Here is a 12,292-nt window from a genome sequence, read left to right on the forward strand (position 1 = left end):
ATCTCTCTTAGAGCTAGGGATTTTGAACATTTCTTCATGTGCTTGTTGGCCATCTGAATGTCTTGTTTGGTGAAGTGTCTGTTCATATCCTGTGCCCATTTTTCAATTGGGTTGTTTACCTTCCTCTTGTGGTATGACTGTTTTGTTTTACATTGTTGTTGTGGTTAAGTGCCTTCGAGTCGCAGGTGACCCATAGCCACCCTCTGAAGGAGAGTCCTCAACGTTTGTGTTTCTCTCATCCTCTCTCCAGGTTCATAGGGTTTCCGGAGGCAAGCTATTACGGAAGTGGATGACACTCCTTTTTCTAAGCTTAATTTAGTCTGGGAGCTCCAGCCCACACTGACCGCACTGGGTAACCAACCATTAATGCATTTGACACATCAGTGTCACAGTGTTCAGCCTCACAGCAAGCACAGGTTACCCCTGTACGGCAAGTGGACACACCAGGGCTATACGACCTAGAGGAATGTTTGAACAAAAACAATGAAAGGCTCGAGGGCCACGGATTAAAAGTCACCCACCTTTTGCTTGATTGCTTCGCTTTCTGTCCGCTGGGCCAAGGGATCTCTCCCTATCTTGGTGTTATTGTTGTTAAGTGCCATCGAGTCACAGGCGACTTATAGCGACCCTGTGAAGGAGAGTCCTCAATGCTAAATAAACATTAATCAGCTTTTTTATTCTCTTTTCTGTTCTATTAGTCTATTTCTAGTTTGAAGTACTATGATTTCATTTTCAATTCTGTAGCTTTACAGAGTGTTTTTAAAACATTTTTTTTTCTGATATGGCAACTTCTCAACATTGCTTTTTTAAATACCCTTGGTGGGGTTTTTTTGTGTGTGTACATTTTCTCTGCTCTATGAATTTTAGAGATGATTGTCAACTTCCTTTTGAAAATTCTTATTGGAGTTTTGAGTTGGAAAGCACTAGACTTTTAAATGATTTTGGCAAAGCTTACATCTTTACAAGATTGAGTTTTATCTTCCAGAAACATGACAACTGGATTTTTCAAAAGTTATTTCACTTATTTCAGGAAACATTATTTTTTAAATTTCCTTCTTATAAGTCTTACAAATAGCATTAGGTTTATCCCTGATTTTATATTTTTAATATGTTTGCTACTATTGTTGATCGTGTGAACCTAATCTTCTTAAATTCCATTTTCACATAGATTATTGCTAGTATAAGCAAGCTATTTTTTTATTTTATATCTCATTTATATTTAAGGAATCCTGGTTGCATGGTTGAAATGCTTAACTGCGAATGGGAATATTGGCAATTTGAATCCACCAGTTGCACCATGGCAGAGAGACATAAAAGATTTCCAGTCTCCCCATCAACAATCGAATGGATAAAGAAGCTATGGTATATTCACACAATGGAATACTGTGCTGCATTGAAAAACAAGGAACTCATGCAATATTATTAAAAATGTGTTAGCCTGGAGGACATTATGCTGAGTGAAATCTCTCAGTCACAAAAGGACAAATATTGCATGGTGCCACTGCTGTAAAATGGGACTGATATCAGGGTTGGGGTAAGACTGAGAAAAATGGATAAATTGTGTATACTGCACTGAAACAGATGAGGGACTGAATAATTTAAAAGCGATGTATGATAGGATATTATGGTTATCACAAGAGTCCACAATTAAGGTTGCATAGTGGAATGTACTTGGGGCGGTGGGAGGGGTGCAGGGTGATTGTGTACCAGGGAGGGAGTCTTTGAAAGAGAGGAGCAAATTGGGGGGTGGGGGGAGAGGGCTGGGCGGGGAGAGAAGTGCAGCAATGAATGAATGGAAATCCAAATTCTCTGTAAATGTTCATTAAAATTATTTTTAAAAATTAATAAAAAAGAAATGTGAAATAATAAAGGAAAATTTCCAGTCTCAGAAACCCCGTGGACAGTTCTACTCTGTCCTGTAGGATCCTCAGGGGTCAGAATCATGTCTCAAGCAGTAGGTTTTATTAATTTTTTAAATATCTTCACAATTTCAGAATAATTTTTCAGCTAAATATTTTGGATTTTTAAATTGTGTTCATGTGAAATTTATACCTAGACCAAACAGCTGTTGCCCTAACAGAGCAAGAGAACACCACATGGTTTAAAATCAAGAGAGATGTATATCAGGGCTGTATCTTTTCTTCATACCTCTTCAGTCTGTATGCTGAGCAAAATAACTCAAGAAGCTGGACTTTATGAAGAAGAATGTGACATCAAGATAAAGGACTCATCAACAACCAGCATTATGCAGATGACACAGCCTTGCTTGCTGAGAGTGAGGAGGACATGAACACTTACTGCAGAATATCAATGACTATAGTGTTCAATATGCAGTAAATCTCAACATCAAGAAGACAGAAATCTTCGCCATCCGAGCACTAGGCAACACCATCATAGATGGAGAAGAGATAGAAATTATGAACGATTTCATCTTGTTTGTATCCACAATCAACACCACTGGCACCCATAGTCAGGAAATCAAAAGATATATTTCATTGGGAAAATCTATGGTAAGGAACCTCTCCAGGGTATGAAAGAGCAATGATGACACTTAAAATACTAAGGTGTACCTGATGCTAACCATGGTCTTCTCAGTTACGTGCTTCCAAAAGTTGGACAGTGACTAAGGATGACAGAAGAATTCATGTCTTTGAGTTAGGGTATTGGAGAAGAGTACTGAATGTCCCATGGACTGCAATTAAAAAAAAACCAAACATGTCTTAGGGCTCGTGCAACCAGGATGCTCCTTAGAAACAAGGATGATGAAGCTTCATCACATATATTTGGCCGGGTTGTTTCAGAGGGGCTTGTCCTTAGAAAGGGAAAAGTGGAGGACCAGTGAAGGAGGGGAAGACCCTCAACAAGATAGATTGACACAGTGACTGAAACACTGGACTCAAGTATGTCAGAGATTATGAGGATGGCAGAGGATAGATAAGTATTCAGATCCATTCTTCTTAGAGTCACTGTGTATCATAATCCATTCGATGGCATCTAACAACCACAATAATAATAAATATTATGTTCCAGCAGAGACACCTTCCTGCCTCTCCATTATTCATACCTCTTGAATTTTCCCCTTTGTTTCAGCTTTGGTAATGCAGTATTGAATGGAGGTGTTAAGAATGGATATTGTGCATCTTTCTTTGATTTGGTAACGTTCTTTTACATTTCTCCATTCAGGACAAGAGGAATTATAAATCATTAACTTTTCAACATGTAATAGATAATAACCAAGTTTTACTCCTTTATTGTTATACCTGACATTTATAAATATTCAAATTCCAAACCATCATTGATTCCTTGGATACCACTACCAGTTTACAACTCATGGCTACCCTACAAAGGCTGAGACAACTGTTCTCCATAGATTTTAATAACTGACTTTAGAAGTAGATAAGCAGGCCTTTCTTCCAAAGTTCCTCCAAGTAGACCCTCAGCCTTTATTTACGTTACCAGCTAAATATGTTAATCATTTTTATCTCACAGGAACTCCATTCTAGGGTGGGTGGCGGTGGTGGGCTGATAGCAAGCTTATAAACTAAAAGATCTAAACCTTGCTCTGTCCTGTGCTATCCTCACCATCCCTAATATACTTGTCGATTCATCCTAAGCCCTGCTTAATCATTACATGAGACTGATTTAGCATACTGTTGGGATTCAAATGCTAAATTTACTGAAGACTTCTCCATATATGCTCTTAAGTAAGATTGACCAAATGTGCAAGTGTGAGTATGTGTGTGTGTGCACACACATATATACACACAAATTAAAGAAGACATTTTTCTATCATTGTAACACCAAACTAAAAAATAGAGCTTGGCAATGTTTCATATTTTTATGTGTTCTTAAATACTTTACCAGTGCTCTAGTGGCATAGTAAATAAAGAGTTGCACTGTTAATCTAAAGGCAGATGGTTCGAATCTGCAAGCTGCTTTGAGAGAGAAAGATGGATGATTTCCTTCCATGCAATATACAACTTCTGAAAACCCTCTGGAAGGTCAACTGTGAGTCTGTAATGACTTGATGAAGCATAACAACAATAGTTTAAAAAGCATATAAGCTTTAAAGTTGGGGGGCACTTTTTTTTTAATGGTAGCTAAGTGGAGACTATTTCTGAAGGTAACATACTTTAGACGTGTTGCATTGGAGGGACTGGTCCTTGGAGAGGGACATCATGTTTGGGAGACTGGAGGGACTGCGCAGGAGAGGAAGACCCTCGATGAGATGAATCGATTCTGAGTGAACAGTGGGACTGAGTGTGTTTGAGACGGTGAGGTTGTCACAGGATAGAGCGGCATTTAGGGCTCTTGTACACAAGCGACTCGATGGCACATAACAACAACAACAAAACTGTTGTTGGTTTTGTGTACCAGTGAGTCAAAACTGACCCATAGTTGAGCCTCCAGTGGGTTTTCTGAGGTAGCAAATTTCACAGGAGATTTCCCAACCTTCTCCTACATAGCATCTGGTGAGTTTTAACTGTGTGCCTTTGGGATTGAAGCACAGTTTCTTACCACTGGGCCACCAGTGCTCTGAAGGTAAACTATTGAATATTATTTCATTTTCCCCCCCCCTGTGATTACTACTGTGTTCCACTTTCCTATCTCTTGGTGAGTCAATTTTTTTGTTGTTATGAGCTTGCAACTCATAGTGATCCTATGTACAACTGCTCTGAACCCTGCTCTATCCTATGCCAACCTTATTGTCTCTGACACACCTACCCCCATTACCCCAGTCACTAAATCTATCCATCTCCTTGAGGGTCTTCCTCTTTTGCACTGTCCCTCCACCCTCCCAAGAATGATGTTAACTCTATTAAATCTATGGCGCTCTGGTTGCTTACTGATAAGGAGTTGTGCTGTCAACCCAAAGGCATGTGGTTCAAATCCACCAGCTGTTCTACAGGAGAAAGATAAGCAGTCTTTTCCTGTGTGATTTACAGCCTGCTGACGGGTCAGCTATGAGTCAATCCTGACTGGACAGCACATAACAACAACAATAATATATTAAATCTATTATTGAGATAGTCTCTAAATTCAAGAGTGGGATACTCAGGGTTGTTTTGGCTTTTTGGCCCTTGTGTATTTGTTTTCTTCAACATGAAATTGTATTTCAAGCCAATGATGATCTGTTCCTCTTGGTTCCCTGGCCTTGTTGTGATTGATGATACTGAGCTTCTCCACAGATGCAGTGAATTTGACTCTGTGGACTCCATTCAGTGAGGTCCTTGTGTGCGGTTGTAGTTTATGGTTTTTACAAAAACATATTTGCAATGGATAATCCCTTGGTCTTACAAAATTCTGTCATGGGCTCTCTGATGTCATTTATTTTTTTTATTATTATTTTATTATTTGTGTGTACCGTCAAATCAGATCTGACTGGTACAGGAGGAGATTGTTCCTCCTTCTCCAGGAGAGCATCTGGTGGATTCAAACTGTGCGCCTCTGGGATTGCAGTGTAGCTTCTTGCCACTAGGCCATCAGAGCTCCCCTCTGATGTAATTTCTATCACCAGTCACGTTTCCCAGGTAAATATCTTTGTTTCCAACTTTCATATTCAAATTACCAGTAATTATGAATGCATTTTTATTCCATACTTGATCAGTTTCAAACTGCAGACGTTGTAATCTTTCTCCCTAAAGAATTATAGCCTTGGGCGGTGGGCGGTGGGCAGGGACCCGGGGCCGCGGGTTGTCGGGCGTTCCGAGGGCCGTGGCCATGGCTCCGTGCCTGGGACCACGCAGGCCGCGAGGCCGAGGCTGGCGGGGAGGCGCGGGGGAGCCACAAGGCCCACAAGCCCCTGGTGGAGATGAAGTGGCGCATGGGAGCCTGCGGGAGCTGCGCGTGCTGCGCGTGCTGCTGGCCAGCGCAGAGGTGCAGGCCAAGCTGGAGAACGCCAAGGTGCTGGAGCTGACTGTGCGGCGCGTGCAGGGCGCGAGCAGATGCAGGCAGAGGCCAGCAAGCGCTTCTCCGCGGGCTACATCCAGTGCATGCATGAGGTGCACACCTTCGTGTCCACGTGCCAGGCCATCGACGCCACTGTGGCCACCGAGCTCCTCAACCACCTGGTGGAGTCCATGCCATTGCGTGAGGGTGGCAGCTTTCCGGACCTGCTAGGAGACGCCCTGTTGGGGCCCAGAGGCCCTGGGCGGAGCCGCCAGTCTGTGGGAGGAACCTCGGGGTCCCAGCTTCCCAATCTCTCTGGACCCGGGAATGACCTGTGCTCCAAGCCGGAGGAGGCTCCCGATGCTGAACTGAGCCATCGGCCGCCAATGGAGGGACCAGACTTGGTGCCCCGCCAACCCTGGGCAGCATGACTGCGGCCAGCCTTGTCCACAGCGTCTGGAGACCGTGGTGACCGCTGCCTGCCCCAGGAGGCATGGACCTTCTCACGTCCACTCCCTCCTCTCCTGGAATCGTCTCTCACTTCTGCCACCAGCCTGGCCAGCCTCTGGCCCCATTCCTCCAGAGTCACAGATATGAACCTCCAGGACTTACTGAGTGCACAGAGGGAGCTGCAGGCAGGAGGAAGCCTGTAGAACTACCAGGGCTCTGGCCTCACCTCTCCTGGCTTCTGGTCTCACCTTGTCCATCTTCTGGCCTCACCTGTCCCGGTCTCTGGCCTCACCTGTTCTGGCCTCTCATCTCACCTGTCCATCTTCTGGCCTCACCTGTCCTGGCATCTGGGCACATCTGTCCAGCTTCTGGCCTAACCTGTCCATCCTCTGGTGTCACCTGTCCCGGCCTCTAGACTCACCTGGCCACACTTGTCCAGGTTCTGGCCACACCTATCCCAGCCTCTGACCTGGCCTTGTGGAGGGCTGAGAGCAGAGTGACTACAGGTAGTGCTGGTAGGATTTTCACAGCGGAGGGAACTGACAGGTGGCAGCAGCCCTGGCCTTGCACATGGGACTGTGGAGTGTGGGGAAGGCCTTGCACACTTGGGTATGTCAGATTGCCATTGGCTGTTCACTTTATTAAAGAGTTTCTGGAGAAAAAAAATTATAGCCTTGGAGTTTTGCACTTCCCCAAAAAGCTGAACAAAGAAATTCTATATGACCCAGCTGTTCCATTGCTTGGTACATATCACAAGAAAATGAGAACTGAGGCTCAAATGGAAACTTGTACACCAATGTTCACAGCAGCATTATTCACCATCACAAGAACATGGAAACAGCCCAGATGTCCAACCACAAATGAATGGATTGAGAAGTTGTGCTACATTCATACAATGGAATACTATGCAGCACACAGAAGCAAAGATTTTGTAAATTACTACCTAATTTAGGAGGGACTGGAGAACATTATGAACTGAGTCCCACAAGGACAAATACTATATAAAACTGCTATTATAAAATGAGTATGAGGATCCAAGGAGGAGGGGAGGGTGGAAGCAGAGGGGGTGAGGCTGGCCGGAGGGGTGGGGTGTTAATCATAGGGTTGCACATTTTGATGGGTGAGTGGTGGGGGAAGTGGGAAAGATCTGTGTCAATAACAGTGTATTCAAACTTTGTAAATGCATCCGTATAAAATTTTTTTTTAATTAAAAATTAAAAATCGGTATTAGAACCTTGGGAGTGAACTAACTCAGTCTCATAAGGACAAATACTGCATAAGACTCTTATTGTAATAATATAAGGATAATTAGTAAAATGTGCATGGGAGTCCAAGGGGAGAAAGTGTGGGAGCAGAGGGGTGATGGTGGGCTGGGAGAAAAGCATTGGGCTGCACAATTTGGTAGGTGAAGGGAAGGGGTAAAGGAAATGGGAAGATCCAACAGGGATCTGAAAAGACGGGGTATAGTTCAATGGTAGTTAATTTTATAAAACACAATGAATGGGAATGATTGTGTGAAACACAATGTGAAGGAAGGGTAGCGCAAAACACAATGTTACAAATGTTGTATGCACACCAATATAAAATCATTTAAAAAAAAAAAAGCCCTACAGCCTTGGAAATCCTATGGGTTAGTTCCACTCTGTTTTATAAAGTTTCTGAGCCATAATGTGGTTTGTTTTGTGGGCTTTATAAAATTTCCTCTTTATAGAAGCAGATTGTCACATCTTTCTCTCACACAACTGTGAGTTTGAACCATTGTTAGCAACAGAGTTGCTAACAGCTGTGCCACTAGGGCTCCTTCCAGTTTTTCTCAATTCGGATTAGCCATTTTCCTAGGGCTTCACAGCCACATGAGAGTAGTGGCCACCATATTGGGCAGTATCGCTTTTTTGCCAGGCTGCAATTTAAAACCAACACTCTCTCTGCTGTTAGGAAAGGCCTACGTGGACCATTTTTTCCATCTCAGTTTGACATGAGGAAATAATTCTTGGAAATAATTTTATGGCTGTTTCATGCTGATTGCAGATATGCAACAAATTCCCCCTCGGCCCTCCTTCTCATTCTGTAGCACGGCCTCGCCTCCTGGTCTTTACAGCCAAAAGTCAGAAGCACCTTCTTGACGCCAACTGTTCATCCATTCAAAAGATGGATTAAACATTTCCCCCCATTTGATGCCAGCTGCATACATATTTCTATGCGGAGCTTGACTTTTTTTTTTCCAGGCAAATACCTGGCTTTACTTCAGACAGGGCTTTTTATCACCCCTGGGACAGACAGTGCTGAGGCCAGGGTGTGCATTTGAGAGCTTTCCTTTATCTTGACCCCCAAGAGTATTTGGAGAAGGAAATAGCACACACACACACAGCAATTTATTTTAAATCTCTGAAGCATCCACCATTTCCCGCTTTCTCCTGCCAGCATTTCTACCACAATAATCTTCCCACCCTCGTAGAAGCTCCCTGGAGCCTCCTTAACTCTGGCAATATCAACAACTTAGAGACAGGCATTTTAATAATAAAGGAGACCCTCTCTTGACAGCACACATAACAGGTGGGCAGGCGGGGCCAGCAGAGACGGGGTTACTAGCATTTGAGAGTTCCCAGCTGAAGCTTGACTTCCTTGACAAACAACAGAGCCTAGTGGTTAAAAACTCAGCCAGAAGCACTTGGAGTCAGGATACCATAGCTCTGCTGCTTAGGAGTTGTATGATCTTGGACAAGCGACCTGATCTTTCTACCCCACATTTCCTTCCACTCAAAAAGGGATCACAGTGCCTACTCCAACGGGTGCCTAGGAAATTAAAGGGTGTATGATGCAAGTAAAGATTCATTGATAGCCTCCCCCAAAAAAGTTAACTGAAAAATGTTGAAGTGAAATACTATTTTCCAGCTTGGGTTCAAGTGCTGACTATATTACTTACTAGGTTTGAGACCTCAGACCTTGGACTAGTTGCGTACTTTTCTAAGACTCAATTTCCTTGACTCTAGTGTTATTGTTGTTGTTATTGTTATTGGTTGTTATGTTCTATGGAGTCTGAACCAACTCGTAGCTGACTCTCCAGCAGGTTTTTAGAGACAGTAAATCCATGATAGGATTTCTCCCACGGAGAAACTAGTGGATTTGAACCGAGTGCCTTTAGGTTAGGAATGCAACTCCTTATCACTAAACCACCAGAGCTCTGACTCTAATAACTAGTTGGAATAAAATGGATCAAAGTATGATAAAATATTTACAGTATGGTCACAAGAAATCATAGTTTGTGCTCAATAAATCATAGCTATCATGCTGGGAATTATAAGATGGGCCAGCAAAAGAAAAAAGCAACCCTTAACAAGATACACTGGCACAGTGACAACCACATTGAACTTGAGCATGTCAGAGATGGTGAAAATGGCACAGGATAGGGCAAAGTTCTGATCTGTTGTTCATAAGATCGCTATGAGTCATAGTCCATTCAACAGCAGCTAACAATATCATGTTAAGAGCTTGATATAATATTAAGGTGATAATATTTTCATAATGATGTTTTAATAAGTTTAAAAAAACCCACGCACCACCCACAATTCTACTCGGCATTCCTACATGTTTATCCAGCATTACCCAAAGTCTAGAGGATTTGTAACCAATTGTTGACCTTTGTTGGACATAGAGGCGTTTTGTTTATTCTAAGAGGAACTTATTAGGGTACTGGCTGAGGTCACATGAGACCTCTAAGACAACCTAGCTAGGAGGGTGTCTCCAGCTCAGTCACTCAAGCCCCAAGCAGCAGCCAAGCAGGCTGCCCGAGACTTGCAACCGGCATGCCCTTGTCCCCATTCTCCACCCTCACACTCTGCAATTCTTCTCCCTCACTTGCAATCCCAGTGGCACCTATTTGCATTGTTCAAGGTGCGTTCCTTCCTGACACCTTGACCACCAGTGTCACCTTAGACCCTCCTCTGCTCTCCACTTGGCTCTGGATGGCCATCAGCCCCACCAAATGGACCTCAAGATGGCCTTTATTTCGGCAAAGTGCAAAGTAGCTCCTTATAACCTAGGCATCAGAAAAGCAAAAAGAAGAGGCTACAGGGCTGGAGAAATTGCATCTCTTTGGCCTAAATCAAATTTGTTCAGCAAATGAGCAAAAGCTGGGCTGTGACAGCTGATTTCAAATCTAGCGACACAGTGTACCCAGCTTTCTGCTGTTGCTCCGGAAATTCCAGGACAAGCACTGTGATTAGCCATGAGATGCCTGCAGGAGAGGAGCAGCTTTTGTGAGGACAGTGGCAGCACTTGCCTGATGCAAGCAGGCTCCTAAGAGCAGAGGGCTTCCCCCAGGGAAATTAGGAAGAACAAACTTGGGAGCACCCTTCTTACGCCATGGCCACAGCCACCTGTGACAGAGTGCCACACCCCCTAAGGTGCCCCAGGGCCAGGCTCTGCCTGTTCACTCCCTTTTCCACATCTCCCATTTGTAATCACAGTTGGTGTGCTCCAGCTTCTCCTGCTCTCTGTCCAGTTAAGTGTTCTTTTAGCCAGCATCTCTTCAGTATTGTGCCAGACCATGTTTTCCTCACTTCTCAAGATAGCTTTCCTGGTGACACCTCCAGAAACCCTGGTGGTGTGATGGTAAAAGGACAGCTGTTAACAGAAAGGGTGGTGGTTCACCCTACCCCCCCGCTCCACAAGAGAAAGATGTGGCAATCCACTTGTACAAAGATTACACCCTTGCAAACGCTATGGAGCAGTTTGGTTTTGTCTTACAGGGCTCCTGGGAGTCAGAATAGACCAAACGGCAGTGGGTCTGGTAGGGTGTTTTGGTTGAGGTTTTAGGGTTTTGTGGGGAGGTTTTTGATGCAACTGCATCAGAATCACTCGGGCTCTTGATGAACATGTGTACTCTTGAGCCTCTTCCCAGCTCTGCTGAATGAAAACCCTCTCCTTCCTGCATGAGGCTCAAACACTTAGATTCCTGACAAACTCTTCTGGGAGCCCTGGTGGCAAAGTCTGTAAGGCATTTTGCTGCTAACCAAAAAGTAGCATCTCTCAGCTGGTTCCAGTCCACCAACCATTCTGCAGGACAGAGATGGGCTGTCTTCTCACATACAACTTACAGTCCCCCAAAACTCGCTGGAGAGTCAGTTCAGACTCGATGGCAGTGAGTTTGAGTTCCCCCACCCCGTTAGTAGTGTTGTGATACTTGGGTGAGTTTGTAAAACATCTACATGGGATCTCTTCACCACAGAATTCCTGCTCTGCCTGCCCTTCCCCTTCTCCTCTATCAGAATTGTCTCCCAGCATGAATTGCTACATAATACTTGTCTTTTCAGATCAGACATCAAGACAAGATTACACTAGCTGCTCTAACAGTGCTCTCATCTCTAACTCATAAGGACCCATGCACAGCAGAACAAAAGGTTTCCCAAGCCTGCTCCACCTTGCCAATCAATCAGTGATGCACTTGAGCCCATAATTGCAGCAATTGTGTATTCTGACTGCCTTTCAACTAGACGGTTTGTAACCCAGATAGTGTTCTGTTGTGATCCACAGAGCGTTAAGTGTATGTTCTGCTGAAGTAGATGACTGGCTTGTCTTCCTAGTCTGTTTTAGCCTGGAAGTGGCCCTGAAATGTGTCTACTAGGAGTGAATCTGCTGGTTTTTGAAATACTAGTGAGTTACTTTCCAGTATAATAACAACACTCAAGCCTCCACGGTACGGCCAACTATATCAGGTACACGTTCTAAATCTAGGTCTTTATTATGGTAAAATAGGGAGCTCTGAGGGCCTAGTCTAGGCTGAGGAGTTGCACTGCCAACAGCATGGCAAGTGATTCAAATCTAACAGCTACTCTGCAGGAGAAAGATGAGCACTCTTCTCTCATGTGGTTTACAGCCTTAGAAAACCTGCTGGAGGGTCCACTATGTCGCTATAATAAGTAAGAATCTACCCAATGGCAATGAGTTTGAGGGG

General features: G+C 44.0%; 1 pseudogene; it reads left to right on the forward strand.

Annotated features, from left to right (window-relative positions):
• The window catches only part of LOC102854714, an 11,773-nt pseudogene extending 5,412 nt beyond the window's left edge, over positions 1-6,361 (forward strand).
• The last annotated feature ends 5,931 nt before the right edge of the window (positions 6,362-12,292 follow it).

The sequence above is a fragment of the Elephantulus edwardii genome, unplaced genomic scaffold (genome assembly GCF_000299155.1).
Source record: "Elephantulus edwardii isolate Elephantulus edwardi_28Jun2011 unplaced genomic scaffold, EleEdw1.0 scaffold00115, whole genome shotgun sequence".
NCBI classification, from domain to species: domain Eukaryota; kingdom Metazoa; phylum Chordata; class Mammalia; order Macroscelidea; family Macroscelididae; genus Elephantulus; species Elephantulus edwardii.